Genomic DNA, 13956 nt, shown 5'->3' with positions numbered 1-13956 from the left:
GAAGAACCTCATTCCAACCGTCAAGCATGGTTGTGGGGATGTGATGGTTTGGGCCTGCTTTACTACCTCAGGACTGGGATGGCTTACCATCATGGACACAACCATGGATTCTGCAGTGTATCAGAAGATTCTAGAGGAGAATGTCAGGCCACTTGTCCATTGGCAGAAGCTGAACCAAAACTGGGTTATGCAACAAGACAGTAATCCTAAACATACAAGCGGATCTACAAAAGAATGGCTGCAGAAGAAATTCTGTGTTTTAGAATGGCTTAGTCTAGGTGCAGACCTAAACCCCATCAAAATGTTGCGGCAGGACCTGAAGCGAGCTATTCATGCAAGGAAGCCCTAAAATGTCACTGAGTTGAAGCAGTTCTGTAAGGAGGGACGGGCCAAAATTCCTCAAAACCAATGTGAGAGACTGACCAACACTTACAGTTACTTGAAGTCACCGATGCTCAAGAGGGTGCCACCAGGTACTGGATCTAAAGTTCACCTACTTTTTCCACACATGGATATTGAATGCAGTTTCAGTTCCAAAACTAGGCCTGATTGAAATGAATTTAATTGTTTAATAGGTGTCATTTCCACAAAGTATATATTGTCTATGTTTTCAGTACAGCCTGCAACAGATTCCCTTTCAATATATTACTTGCTACGGTCTAACTATTAAAAGCACATTAGACTCTTGCTAGCAACAGGAAAAAAAAACATTCAAGCTCAGTAGTAAGATTAATGGACTAATGCCATTTCAGATAGAGGATTTGTTGTAATACCATTAAGAGATCAAAAATGAGACAGTCTGATAATGTCACAGATAACATAATTCAGCCTAATTTTATCTGGAGTCACAAACATGGACCATGTTGTGCTTTTTCTTCATTTCTGATAGGATAATACAGAGAAACCTAGAGAATAATTTACATGATTGACATTGGCCTAGTGGGAGGTGGTAAACATGTGCTTGGGCTGTACCACTACAGATTATAGATGAAGATTCACAGGACTGAATGCTCTCCACTGGAAAAAGGCATTCCTACAGATAAGAAACCTAGGATGACAGTGAGACAACTATGCTATAACACTTCTCCCCAACAATTTATTTTCTTTGTAGAACCTCCACTTGCAGTAAGCTTACAACTAGTAAACAAGGAGTTCTAAAATTAGGCACGGCTGGCTAACTTTTAAACAGAAGGTCTCATATAATGAATTACAACAACAGGTCTTGAAATAGTAATCACACATTTAGCAGACTAGACAATAATCTCAGGTTAGAAATATCTGTTCCATCATAGCAATCATAAAAATACATTTTCCCATCAATATACAACAGCAAAACATGTTTTCTCATTTAGAACTCAGTATTTCATCAGCTCAGATCACTTTCAAAGTGATTTGCTGTCCCAACCTTCAGGAAACAGGGAGATACAGCAATATCCATTGTGAAAGAGGGTGGCTATGACTGCAAAACCAGTCTATTACAAGAGCAAAAGGGTCTTACTGGGTGTTTTTTTTTAAAGGATGCAAACCTGGGATCAGCTGCCTCTTTCAGAATCCAGGTTTTGAGAAACTTGAGATCAGACCTACCAACCCATGGTCATGCATGCCTTAGTTTGGACTACTGTACCAACTACCATTTGGACTACTGTATTGTGCTCTATGTGGGGCTGCCTTTGAAAACTGTTTGGAAACTTCAGCTGGTCCAGAATGCTGTGGCAAGGCTATTGACAGGGGCCGGTTACAGGGTGCACATGACTCCCTTGCTACAACTGCTTCACTGGCTTCAAGTCTGTTTCCAGGCACAACTCCAGGTGCTGGTTACGATCTAAAAGCCCTATATGGCTTGGGACCAGGTTACCTGAAAGACAGCCTTCTCCCATTCAACCCTGCTCAATTTTTAAGATCGTTGAGAGAGGCCCTTCTCTCAGTACTGCTGCCATCAGAGACGTGTTTGGCAGGGACACAACATAGGGCCTTCTTGGCGGCTGCTCCCAGGCTTTGAAACTCCCTGCCAAAGGAGGCTAGGTTGGCTCCTCCTCTGCTGTCCTTCTGCCAGCAGCCAAAGATGTTTTTATTCAAGACCACCTTTGGCTTGTAAGCTGATCTGTTGGGTTAGGTGCTGTTTTTATTCTTTTGTTTTTTAATTGTTTTTAATGTATTTGTTTTATTAATGTTTTAACTATGTTTTTATTTGGCTTTTACTGTTGTTAGCCGCCTTGAGCACCATTTCTTGATAGAAAGGCAGGGGTATAAATTAATCAATCAATCCCAGGATTGCATGCACTCACTCAGGCTTCAGAGTTCTCTCAAGACATAACAGTAAATGGAGAAGCCCACAATTATCCCCTTATGAAAAGTAGTCCAGCCTTTGGATTGGATAGTACAGATATCAATAGTAGGAGTCTGATCAATGCAGCATGTTTCCTTTAGCCACTGAAACTGACTGCAGTCACCCTTGGCTAGATATCTGTCACTCTAGATCTTGACCTAGGTAAGAATGAAAATGGCATGATTGTTCCAGACAGTTTCCATTACAACAAACATAATCTGTGAGAGATCCTCCAGCTTCCATTAATTTAAAGTTACACAAATAGCTGGCTTTTTGCTATTACAGATATAAGTATCTCTATTTCCCCAACATTTTGTGTAAATTTCCTGTAAACTACAATTGTCAGAGTAAATATGTATATATGTCATAATTGTTAGACATAAGAATGCAATTTTAGAGAGAAAATTAAAATAATACATAAAGTACTTTGATTAAGTGTTTAAACTGAATAACAAGCATCCCTGATTAAGCATTTCATAATCTTGGAAAACAAGCACATCTATAATAGGAACCCATTCAAAATTCTACTGTAATGTGTACACAACTGCAAGAGCCAAGATGTTGTTCTAAAATCTGAGAATTTTTTTTTTAATTCTAATTCAGCACAAGGAGACAAGATAGATTAACTGAAGGAGGTTTTCTTAACTGAAAAGTACTTTTATGGACATTGTTTACCCTAAAGATAAAAATAAGTAAATACTGGCAACAACCCTATAGATGGTAGTAGAAATTTGCATTTTATACTTAGGTATGCATATCCACATAAAAATGATCAAATGAGAGTATCAACCTGCATGTCAGCTTTTAAGGAAGAGTCTGAAATAGCTGGGACATTTGGAGTCAATTTGAGAAGCAAGCAAGAAGAGCATGTCATTCCCCCACCACCACTTTATCCATCCACCTACCCCACTGCTTGAATGCTTCCTCCACTGATCCATCACCATGCCTACAGTCAGAAGATCCTGCTGTTATTTCAGTGCAGGGTCTCCTCTAACCCTGGATATTGAATCTTCCTAGTGGGGTATCAAGAATTATAGGAGATGCTGTGGCATCTTCCAGTTCAGGAACTCATCACTAACTACAGGGGTAAAGCATAAGAACTTGAGGCCTTCTCATAACCTGATCATGGTCAAACATGGGGAGTTTGCCCTACCCACCCCTTCAGGCAGGAATGAGGGCCCAAAAAGACCCCCAGGGATTTCAGGTTGATTCACAACCTGATCTACCCGAAAGGGGCATCAGTCAACAATGTTGATACCTGTTGAACTTTGCTCAGTTCACCCTTAGGGATGCAACTGGGTCGGTGGCTACTTTGCACTACCTAAACAATCTCCTTTTTGCAGGTCTGCCAGCTTTACCCAATGTGCACACTTGATGCAGAGCTTCCAACAGGTCTCAGACTCCTTGGGCATTGCTTTGGCCCCAAGAAGACCAAGGGCCCAACCTCCAAGCTGACATTTAAAGTACTGAGCTCAGTACTTTAGCACAGTCCTGCCAGCTCCCCCAAGAGAAGCTCTGTGTTTTGTGCCAAAGGTTGGCAGCTGTTGCTTCTACCAGGAAGGTCACCTTATGCCAGCTCCAGGAGCTGGTGGGCCACTTGACTTTTGCATGTAAAGCGGTTGCCCCAGGTTGTGCCTTTTTGAGGAGGTTGTGCGATGCTTTGAAGGGCCCCTCTACAGGACACCACCACATTTGGATGTTGGGTCATATGAGAGCTGACATTCATATGTGGAGGGATTTCATGTCCCACTTTAAGGCGTGTCATTTTAGAGGCGCGAGCTGCTTCTGGAAGCAGTGTTACAGCTTGTATCAGATGCTTCTAGAGCAGTGGGTTCAGTTTTATTTTCGGGGCCATTCACGTGCTTACCAGTGGCCTCTCGCATGGATAGAGACAGTGGTGACTAGAGACTTGACGTTCGTTGAATTTTGGTGGCACTGGTGGCGCCATTTTGGTGGCAGTTCACCTATGGGACCCCCAATTTAGGCATACAACAGTATAGTTTTGGTGTGATAATATAGCCACTGTTCGAGTTATTAATACTAAAACTTCAGCTTACCCTAGAGTTATGTGATTTGTAAGAGCATTTGCATTGATTGTCTGAAAGAAAAACCTTGTTCTTGGCCAGGTATATCCCAAGTTCAGGAAATGGAATAGCTAATGACCTCTCTTGTTTGCAGATACTTTCAGGAGCTGACTCTGGAGGCCCAGGTCAAGCAGGATGCTATGCCTTGTGCACTTTGGAGCTTTGCCCCAGAGGGCTATTTCTGTAGCTATTGCCCCTGCCATGAGAGTGAGCTATAACAATTTCATCAGACAATTTCAGATATTCAGAAGCAGTGCAGGCTGAGAACAGGTTTGACCTATCCCCGTGGACCACCTCATGCAATTCGCAGTGATGCTTAAGGGAAGTGGTCTGGCCCCATGAACCATTGGGGGTGCCTTGTCAGCCTTAGCTTTTAAGGCTATATGTGAGGGTTTGTCTGATACCACTGGGGATTTCAGAATCCACAAGATGTTGGAGGGTTGGGCACAGATTCCCTCCACCCCATCACCTGACATCTTGTTGACTTTGTTACACTGCTTTACTGATGTTTGTTCTTCTCCGTATGAGGCAATTCTGTTTTGTTGGCAGTTTTTGCTGCTCTACCATATAGCGAGTTGCTCATAAAGTCCTGATGGGATGCTTCTGGTAGCTCTACCATATAGCGAGTTGCTCATAAAGTCCTGATGGGATGCTTCTGGTAGGCCCTGGCTGCTGGGGATGTGAGCTTCACTCTGGATCGGGTCAAGATTCATATCTCTATGTGAAAGACCGACAAGTATGCTAAAGGGGCTTGGATTCAGCTGAAGAGTACTACTCCCTCTCTTTGCCCAGTTACAGCTCTTATGCAATTTTGGGAGTTCCTGGGATGGGCCTCCGGCCTTTTCTTTTGCTGCCAGGATGGGCAGCTGCTGACTCAATATCAAGTCTGAGTGGTGATATGAGTCACTGGACAGTGCTGGTTTTGATCCTCGGGTCTTCTGGCACTCATTCTTTCTGTATTGGATCTGCCTCTATGGCAGCCAGCTCTGGTTTAGCTGAGGGTACAATAAGGTGCATTGGTAGGTGGCAATTTGCCATGTTTAAGCAATATATTCATTAGGGGCCTGCAGCTTATGGCCTGCTTGGTTGTTGCATGGGGACTTCCTTTAGTTCCCAGAGATTAACATTTCTTTTTCTTCCTTCAGGTTGGGGACAGCAGCCTGGAGAGGCAAGGATGGTCATCTGCACACATTCCACTGTCTTCTTGGCCCACAGAAGGGCACGTAGCTCCAGTTTTGACATCTTGGGGGTTTGGCCTCCTTCAAGAGGGTTGGGAGACATGGCTTGTGGTGGGCAGGCATGCTGCCAATGCTTAGCAGCCTAGCGGCTGCAGGTCCCACTTCTCACATTTTGCTTCTTCATCTGGGAGAGAATGATTAGTGCAGTCGACTGGTTTGGCCCCTTGTGAGACAACCTGTGAGACACGCTAGGTGAGAGACAACTTGCATAAATGTTTGGCTACAGCCCCAGGTTTAATTTTAATCTGGTTGGAGATGTTAGAGTGGAGGGCTTGGCACGGAACCATCCACCCCAATCGGGTAGACAGGATTAGGCATAGGATTTACTACAATGTGAAAAAATGGCTATTGTCTAGAGTGTAGGGACGTAAATCCTGCATCCTTCACCATCAGAGGCAGCTTTACAGGGATGATGGAGTTCAACTAACCAATGAGGGCTATGATCTTTTCCTTGGGGATCTGAAACAAGGCATTCACAATTTGCTTCTGTGCTGTAGGGGAGAGGTGAGCCAAGACTGAGGCTGACTCCCTCTTGTGGCGGGTGCTGCAAGCACCAAGAGGTGTGAGACATGACCCTGGTGAGCACCCTGAGGTACCTGGAGGTGAGGAGAGGCTGACTCAACCTGCCTCTCATTGCTGGCCAGCTCATAAGTGTGGTTGGTTGGGAGGTGCCCTAAGGGGCCCATGCAGGATCTTGTTCATCAACTGCCGACCAGCAGTGGGGAGCAGGGGCAGCCATGGGCCCCTTAGTTCACCAGAATGGTGGACAGGCAAGGAAAAGCCCAGATCACCTACATGGCATACTGGCGCTTTGAGCCAGGGTGGTTTTGCCCAGGATGAGACTATTCTTGACAACTGAGGTCTCCTTGTGGAGACAGTGACTGCACTTCAACGGAATTTGTTGGTTGCCCTGTTGTAGATTTAATGTTGAGAATAAAAGTTGTGGCTCTTAAATCCATTCATGTCTCCAGTGCCTTCACTCCAGTGCAGCGGGGGGGAGAGGAGCAATATCTTTAGTCTGAGCAAACTCTGTAACAGTTATAAGGTTTCACTCCCAACATCTTACCCAGTAACAACTAAACATTCTACCAATACATGCAGACAGTGTTCAACAATAAGTTATTAATTTTCATTGTACTATTTTAAATTATGAATTCTTATAAAGAGGGTGCATTTCTATAACAACCAATGCGAAACACAGAAAATATTTAACTAGGCCCGAAGTAATTTAAAAACAGCTTCCCCCCTGCTATTTTCCAAGTGACCAATTTAACATGCCCACTCACAGTACCTCAATAAATGTTAATTATCTGTCTCCATTAAAATTTACCACTGAAGGAATTTGCTGTACAAGTAGAAAACAAGCAAAAAATATGAGAGCAATCTTCCTTCATGGCCATGGGATCCATTTTTTATTCACTAGCTCAGTTCAGATATTATATTCCAATTCTCACACTATGGTTTGAAGGATCAGAATGTGCCACGGGGAAAGAGGGGTGCTTCCTCCTCACGTTTTACATGCCTACCTACTCCTTTACCCATTTCATAGTTTCCTCTACAATGTAGTTTGCTGTGACATCCAAAGTGTTCAAACTGTGGTAAGCACTACCCTTTAAATCATGATTGGAAGTGACTTTCCAAATTATTATTTGGAGAACAGCACTACTGATAGTTTGCAAATTCCCAATTCTTCAAACCATGGTTTGGAGAACCATCTGAATTGATAAAATGTCTTCTAAACGAACAAAGCAATGCTTCAGTAAAAGCTTTAAATATGATTCTTATATAGTCATTTTCCCTCCCAATCTCCCCAGACACAAATATCCAAAGAAATTGAGGGCTTTTGAGGATCCAAGGCAGTGGCTGAGAATGATGCAGTTCAATACATTTGGAGGGCACAAAGTTGGGGAAGAACTCACAGGTATTGCCTCACTCTGCACTATTAATTTACTGAAGCCCTCTTTTCTTTGAGTAATTATTATCTCTGTATGAAGTTCTGTGGTAATTCTTCCCCCACCCCAATGTACACTGAGCAACAAGGTAACAGATTACCTCTAACTCAACACTTCACAATGGTTCTTCAACTGACAGCTTTATTTTGTGTGCTTCCTCAGTTTATTTGTCTGGTAACAGCCAATTAAGTCTGATGGGTTATTATGTAACTAGTTCAAGCTGAAAACATGCAGTTCCATTTATTTCAGAGCACTTCATACCACAAAAAGTTTATCAGACCATGCTCTGGATCCCAGGAATCAGGTATGTCAGAAAACATGGCTCTAAAACCCCAGAATAAAACTTCGTAGATTTAATATTGTTCAGCTACAATCCTGAAGTCACTTAGGCTACACTCTTATCCATGCTTACCTGGGAATAAGTCCCATTGAACCCAATGGGCTCTGCTTTTGAGTAGACACACACACAGGATTGCACTATATGGCTCTTAAAAATTTAGCTCATAAGCAACAGCCAAATAGGAGGCTCAACTCTTAACATATTTTCTTCTTGCAATACAGTTATTTAAGAACTACACTCCAGCTACATCCTGATATTTTTGGAATATTACCATTGTTTTCAGCTCACTGCTTTACTTCTTGCATTCAAAGCTCGGTTTCCTGAATTTTCATAAGTACTTCCTTCCTACTATTTAAAATAGTTTTATTAGTCAATGTCTTACACAAATAAGATCCTTTAAAAAAAATACTTAGGCCTCAATTCAATCCATCACAGCTTAATTTCTGCACACAGAAGGATCCCCATATAACATAACACCTTATTTTTCTCCTTCCCTGTCACAGCACACACAATTCCTTGAGATCTGAACAGGAATATGGGAGGCACGCATAGGCTGTCCATCCCCAGTAATGGGTTGATGCACATAATACTCATTTATTATGTGCACCAAGCCATTACTGGGAGGGGGGGCAGGGGAAAGTAAAAACCAGTGTTCTGTTGTGCCTTGTTTGCTCTCCAAATATGTTGCTGCATGAGGACAGCAACAAGGGAAGCATATAAAGCTGTCTTTACAAACCAGTGAGAAACACCTAAGTAGAAAGCATAAAATGTGTTCCCCTTCTAACACACACACTTGCAATACCTACCCTAGTTAGAGTTAAATATAACCACTGGCATGAAACCGTCATATATATTACTTGAAGTTGTTGTTGTTGTTCAGTCGTTCAGTCGTGTCCGACTCTTCGTGACCCCATGGACCATAGCACGCCAGGCCTTCCTGTCCTGCGCTCTCTCCCGGAGTGTGCTCAGGTTCATATTCATTGCATCGGTGATGCTATCTAGCCATCTCATCCTCTGTCGTCCCCTTCTCCTTTTGCCTTCAGTCTTTCCCAGCATCAGGGTCTTTTCCAGAGAGTTTTCTCTTCACATTAGGTGGCCAAAATATTGGAGCTTCAGCTTCAGTATCTGTCCTTCCAATGAGCAGTCAGGGTTGATTTCCTTTAGGATGGACTGATTTGACCTCCTTGCAGTCCAGGGGACTCGTAAGAGTCTTCTCCAGCACCACAGTTCGAAAGCATCAATTCTTCGGCGCTCAGCCTTCCTTATAGTCCAGCTCTCACAGCCATACGTTACTACTGGGAAAACCATAGCTTTGATTAGACGGACCTTTGTTGGCAAGGTGATGTCTCTGCTTCTTACTATGCTGTCTAGGTTTGCCATAGCTTTCCTCCCAAGGAGCAAGCGTCTTTTAATTTCATGGCTACAGTCACCGTCTGCGGTGATCTTGGAGCCCAAGAAAGTAAAATCTGTCACAGCTTCCATTTCTTCCCCTTCTATATGCCAGGAAGTGATAGGGCCAGATGCCATGATCTTAGTTTTTTTAATGTTGAGTTTCAAACCAGCTTTTGCACTCTCCTCTTTCACCCTCAACAAGAGGCTCTTGAGATCCTCTTCGCTTTCTGCCATTAGGGTGGTATCATCTGCATATCGGAGGTTGTTGATAATTCTCCCGGCAATCTTAATTCCGACCTCTGATTCATCCAACCCGGCATTTCTCATGATGTACTCTGCATATAAGTTAAATAAGCAGGGTGACAATATGCAGCCTTGTCGTACTCCTTTCCCAATTTTGAACCACTCGGTTGTTCCATGTCCGGTTCTTACTGTTGCTTCTTGACCCTCGTACAGGTTTCTCAGGAGACAGGTAAGGTGGTCTGGTACTCCCATCACTTTAAGAATTTGCCACAGTTTGTTGTGATCCACACAATCAAAGGCTTTAGCGTAGTCAATGAAGCAGAAATAGAAATTTTTCTGGAATTCTCTTGCTTTCTCCATGATGCAGCGAATGTTGGCGATTTGATCTCTAGTTCCTCTGCCTCTTCGAAACCCAGCTTGTACTTCCGGTAGTTCTCGGTTCGCATACTGCTGAAGCCTAGCTTGTAGGATTTTGAGCATCACCTTGCTGGCATGTGAAATGAGCGCAATTGTGCGGTAGTTTGAACACTCTTTGGCGTTGCCCTTCTTTGGAATTGGAATGTAAACTGACCTTTTCCAGTCTTGATTACTTGAAGTACAAATAGAAAATACATACACTGAACAATTAAAACATGCAATCCTTTATTTAAACAATTCTGAATGAATTCTTTAAAGGCAGATGTGGGCAACTCATGGCCCTACAGATGTTTTTGCATACAAGTCCCATGAGCCCTAACCAGCATAGCCAATGGTGACTGATCATGGGAGTTAAGGCCAAAACATTTGGAGGGTTGCAAGTTGCCCACCCCATGCATACTTCGCATGCAGAACATATCAGGTTTAGTTCTTGGTACCTTCAGTCTCAAGTTGCAAGGCTGGGAAAAATCCTCTCTCTGCCTGAGGCCTTGGAGAGCCACAGCTAATAATACTAGTTAGTACCAAACTAGATGAACTAATGTTTTATCTCAGTATAAGCAGCAAAAACAGGAAATGATACTGAGATATGCTTATATCTTAAATGGTTAATTTAACCAGTTTGCATATGCAGCTGATGGTATTTTATGGTGTTGATAAAGAAGACATTTTCGGTTTGAATATAAATCTACCAACAGCTTTGGGAAAGTATGGCAAACCGACTACTCAACACATGGCATTGAAACTGTTCTAGGAAAGCAGTGGAGAAAGATATCTAAACATTTTTTATCTACATTGTTACCCGATGCTAACTTTTTTGATGACCATGTTACCGATTAAACAACTGCTTACTAGAAATGTGAAGGCCCAGAAAAAAACCATTTCCCCCTGTTTTTCCCTAGTGCCTTTGTGTTTTTTTTGCAAAAAAAAGTTGAAAAACTGAACAGCTTTGGATTATGAAATATTCTCTTCTAGAATGAATAAAATATTTATGACAAAGATTTAAGACTTCCCCCCCGAATGATTTCTAAAAACCATGTAATAAAACTTTTATAGAAAAACTAGAGATACAACATTTCTGGAAATAATGAAGCCATGGGGAATTTTTAAAAAATCCTCTTTGTAAGATTCCAAAAATAGTTATTTCCTCCATTCCTTATTAAAATTATTGATTAAGGGAGCAATTCTATGGCCACTAATCACTGTCTAGAGGGCCATAGGATTTTTCGGTTTCTGGGAACCAAAGTCGAACCCAGGGCTCCAAACGCAGTTCCCAGAAACCATGCTCCCCAGTCCCTCCCTGGCCCCTTGTAGGTGGCGTGGTTCTCTCCACACTGGCTACATCTCCGTGCTCAGAAACGGAGCATGGAGATGGCAAATAGGGGGCAATCCTGGAGATGGGGAGGGGAGGAGACCACGGAAACCACTTTACGCAGCTTCCTATGCGCTGTGTGGCCTCCTTTCCTTTCCGAAGCCATGGCTAGACAACCAAAATCGGCCATCTAGCCAAAAATGCAGGGTGGCCAGAGCATGGAGGCAAGGACTGCCTCCACGCTACAGCCGTCTGGTGTAGGATACTCAGCATCCTACAGCTTCGGAGGCTGCTGACTATTACAACAGGATTGAGCCCTTAATGTCCATTCTTGACCATTTGGGTTTTGGCCTATAAAGTCCTGTGTTTCTGGGCTTTTGTTCTGCTGTAAAAGTTAATTAATGTAGTTCTAATCTAAAACCCACATATGAAAGAAACATTGCAGGTTATCCCACCGCTGCCTTCAGACATGATGGAATAGTGTGTGAGTTATCCCAGCAGTGTTTCTTTTTTAAAATTAACTTTGAGGCTTAGGTCTATGGAACTCACGGCCACAGTTTTTAATAAAGTTCCCAATTAAACATCACTGCTATGGAATTCTGTCTCAACTATAAAAACCTTTAAGTGAGGTCACTAGAATAAACCTTTTCTCTTTAAAAGAAACTCAGTAGCCTGGTTCCTATGGGTTAAGCATGGAATTGACACGACCGCTAGAGACAATCTTTCAAAAGGAACAAAAATTAGGATGTTTATTAATGGAAATAATTTACAAACAAGAATAAAATGTCACTCTTCAAATAATAGGTTGAGATTGTTTAAAGATTCTTAAATTAAATATGGATGATTACCATTCTTAAAAGGTAAGAGGCTTTATCTACTAAATAAAATCGCAATAGGTTTTCCTTCAGAGCAGATTTCCCTGAACTCCACCCCACAAACAGGAACAGATTTAGGGATTTCCTCAGTCTTCCTTACAAACAGAAACAGATGCTGTACACCAGTCTTCTTGTGATTCTTCCTGCTTCTTCTGTCTTCTAGGATGATGCAGATATTCCGGAGATTACCAGATGAAATTCCCTTTGGTTAGACATAAAGTAGGAACCTAAATATATACTATGTATAATTTGCTTTGTTCATAAAATTATCATGTTCGGTATAATACATTGAAAAGTACATTTTATTCAGACAATAATTACAAATTTGTTGAGTTCACTATTAAACGTTTTAAAGGTTAATGATAATTTTATGAGCAAACCAAGTTATACATAATATATTCCTACAGCAGTCACATGCCCTCCAGAAGTTTTGGACTACAATGCCCAGCATTCCTGACAAATGACCATGCTGTCTAGTGCTGATGGGAGCTGAAGTCCAAAACATTTGGAGGGACCAGGTTGGGAAAAGCTGTCCTAAAGCAAGGAAGTGACTTTAGATCTGTGAAGAGCACTAAAATAAAATAAGTATTGCATATTTTTCCATTTTCCCAAAAATTTCAATTTTCAAAAAGCAAAAACAAAAAAGGTTTTTTCCATGGCTTCAAAATAAGCTACCTCCAGTATCAGAGAGTGTATGCTTATGTATACCAGTTGCTGGGGAACATGGGAGTGAGGGTGCTGTTACACTCCTGTTCCACTTCTGGGTTTCCCTTAGGCAACTGGTTGGCCACTGTGTGAATAGAATGCTGGACTAGATGGACCCTTGGGGTACTAGCCAATAGGAGCCCAAGCACATGCAGCCAGCCTAGGTCTGTGTGCGACTGCAATATAACGCTTCAGAGGGCAAGCCCCAACACCAGCAAAAATGTTTGTTTCTGGAAGAGGTGTGACCTGCCCCTTCCAGAAATGAGCATTTTTGGTGGTGTCGGGCCTTGCCCCCAGAAGCGCTATATTGCAACCGCACGTGGACCATGGCTGGCAGGGCATGCACACACCAGGTCCTGTTGGCCTGGGTGTGCACGCATGGTCCCTACTGGATACTACCGCAAGTCTGATCCAGCATGGCTCTTCTTAATTTCCAGAAATTTTACATCTCTACTGATTACCGAGCAGTTATATTTTTAAGTTGAAAGATGGATTTATTCAGCCCTCCCATTGAAGCTTTATTCACTACAGCAGCCTTCCCCAACCTCCAGATGTGTTGGACCGCAACTCCCCTCATTCCCACCCACACTGTGCAATGTTCAGAGATAATGGGAGTTGTAGTCCAATACATCTGGAGGGTGTCAGGTAGGGATGTCAGAGAATTCCGCGACGGATCTCGGTGAGGCCGAATGCCAGTGCATTCAGTCCCCCGAAATCCATCGTGGAATGGCTTGCCACCCTCCCCACCCCCCGCGGATCACCCCCAGGACGAGACTTACCTGGGGCGGATGTTTCGGGTCGCAGTAGCAGCAGCAGCTTGTCTTCCGACTGGCTGCCGCTGCCGCCATTTGCAGTCTGTGTTTTTTTCTTTTTTTCCCCCCAAGGACGTGATAGGCCACGTAAAGACTTACGTAGCCTATCACGTCTGGGTAAAAAAAACAAAAAACACGTACGCAAATGGCGGCGGCTATGGCTGCTGCCATTTGCGTTCCTTATTTTTCACCATCTTAGTCTACGTAAATATTTACGTAGACTAAGACGAAGACAAGAAAGGGGAATGCAAATAGTGCCTAGT

General features: G+C 42.8%; 1 protein-coding gene across 5 annotated transcripts in view; it reads right to left on the bottom strand.

The window, feature by feature from the left end:
* The window catches only part of ERBIN (erbb2 interacting protein), a 143110-nt gene that overhangs the window by 102159 nt on the left and 26995 nt on the right, over nt 1-13956 (bottom strand). The window lies entirely within an intron of this gene.

The sequence above is a fragment of the Heloderma suspectum genome, chromosome 2 (genome assembly GCF_057233095.1).
Source record: "Heloderma suspectum isolate Gila_16-S chromosome 2, 16-S_ref, whole genome shotgun sequence".
In the NCBI taxonomy this organism is placed as follows: domain Eukaryota; kingdom Metazoa; phylum Chordata; class Lepidosauria; order Squamata; family Helodermatidae; genus Heloderma; species Heloderma suspectum.
This window is presented reverse-complemented; position numbering and strand designations above follow the sequence as displayed.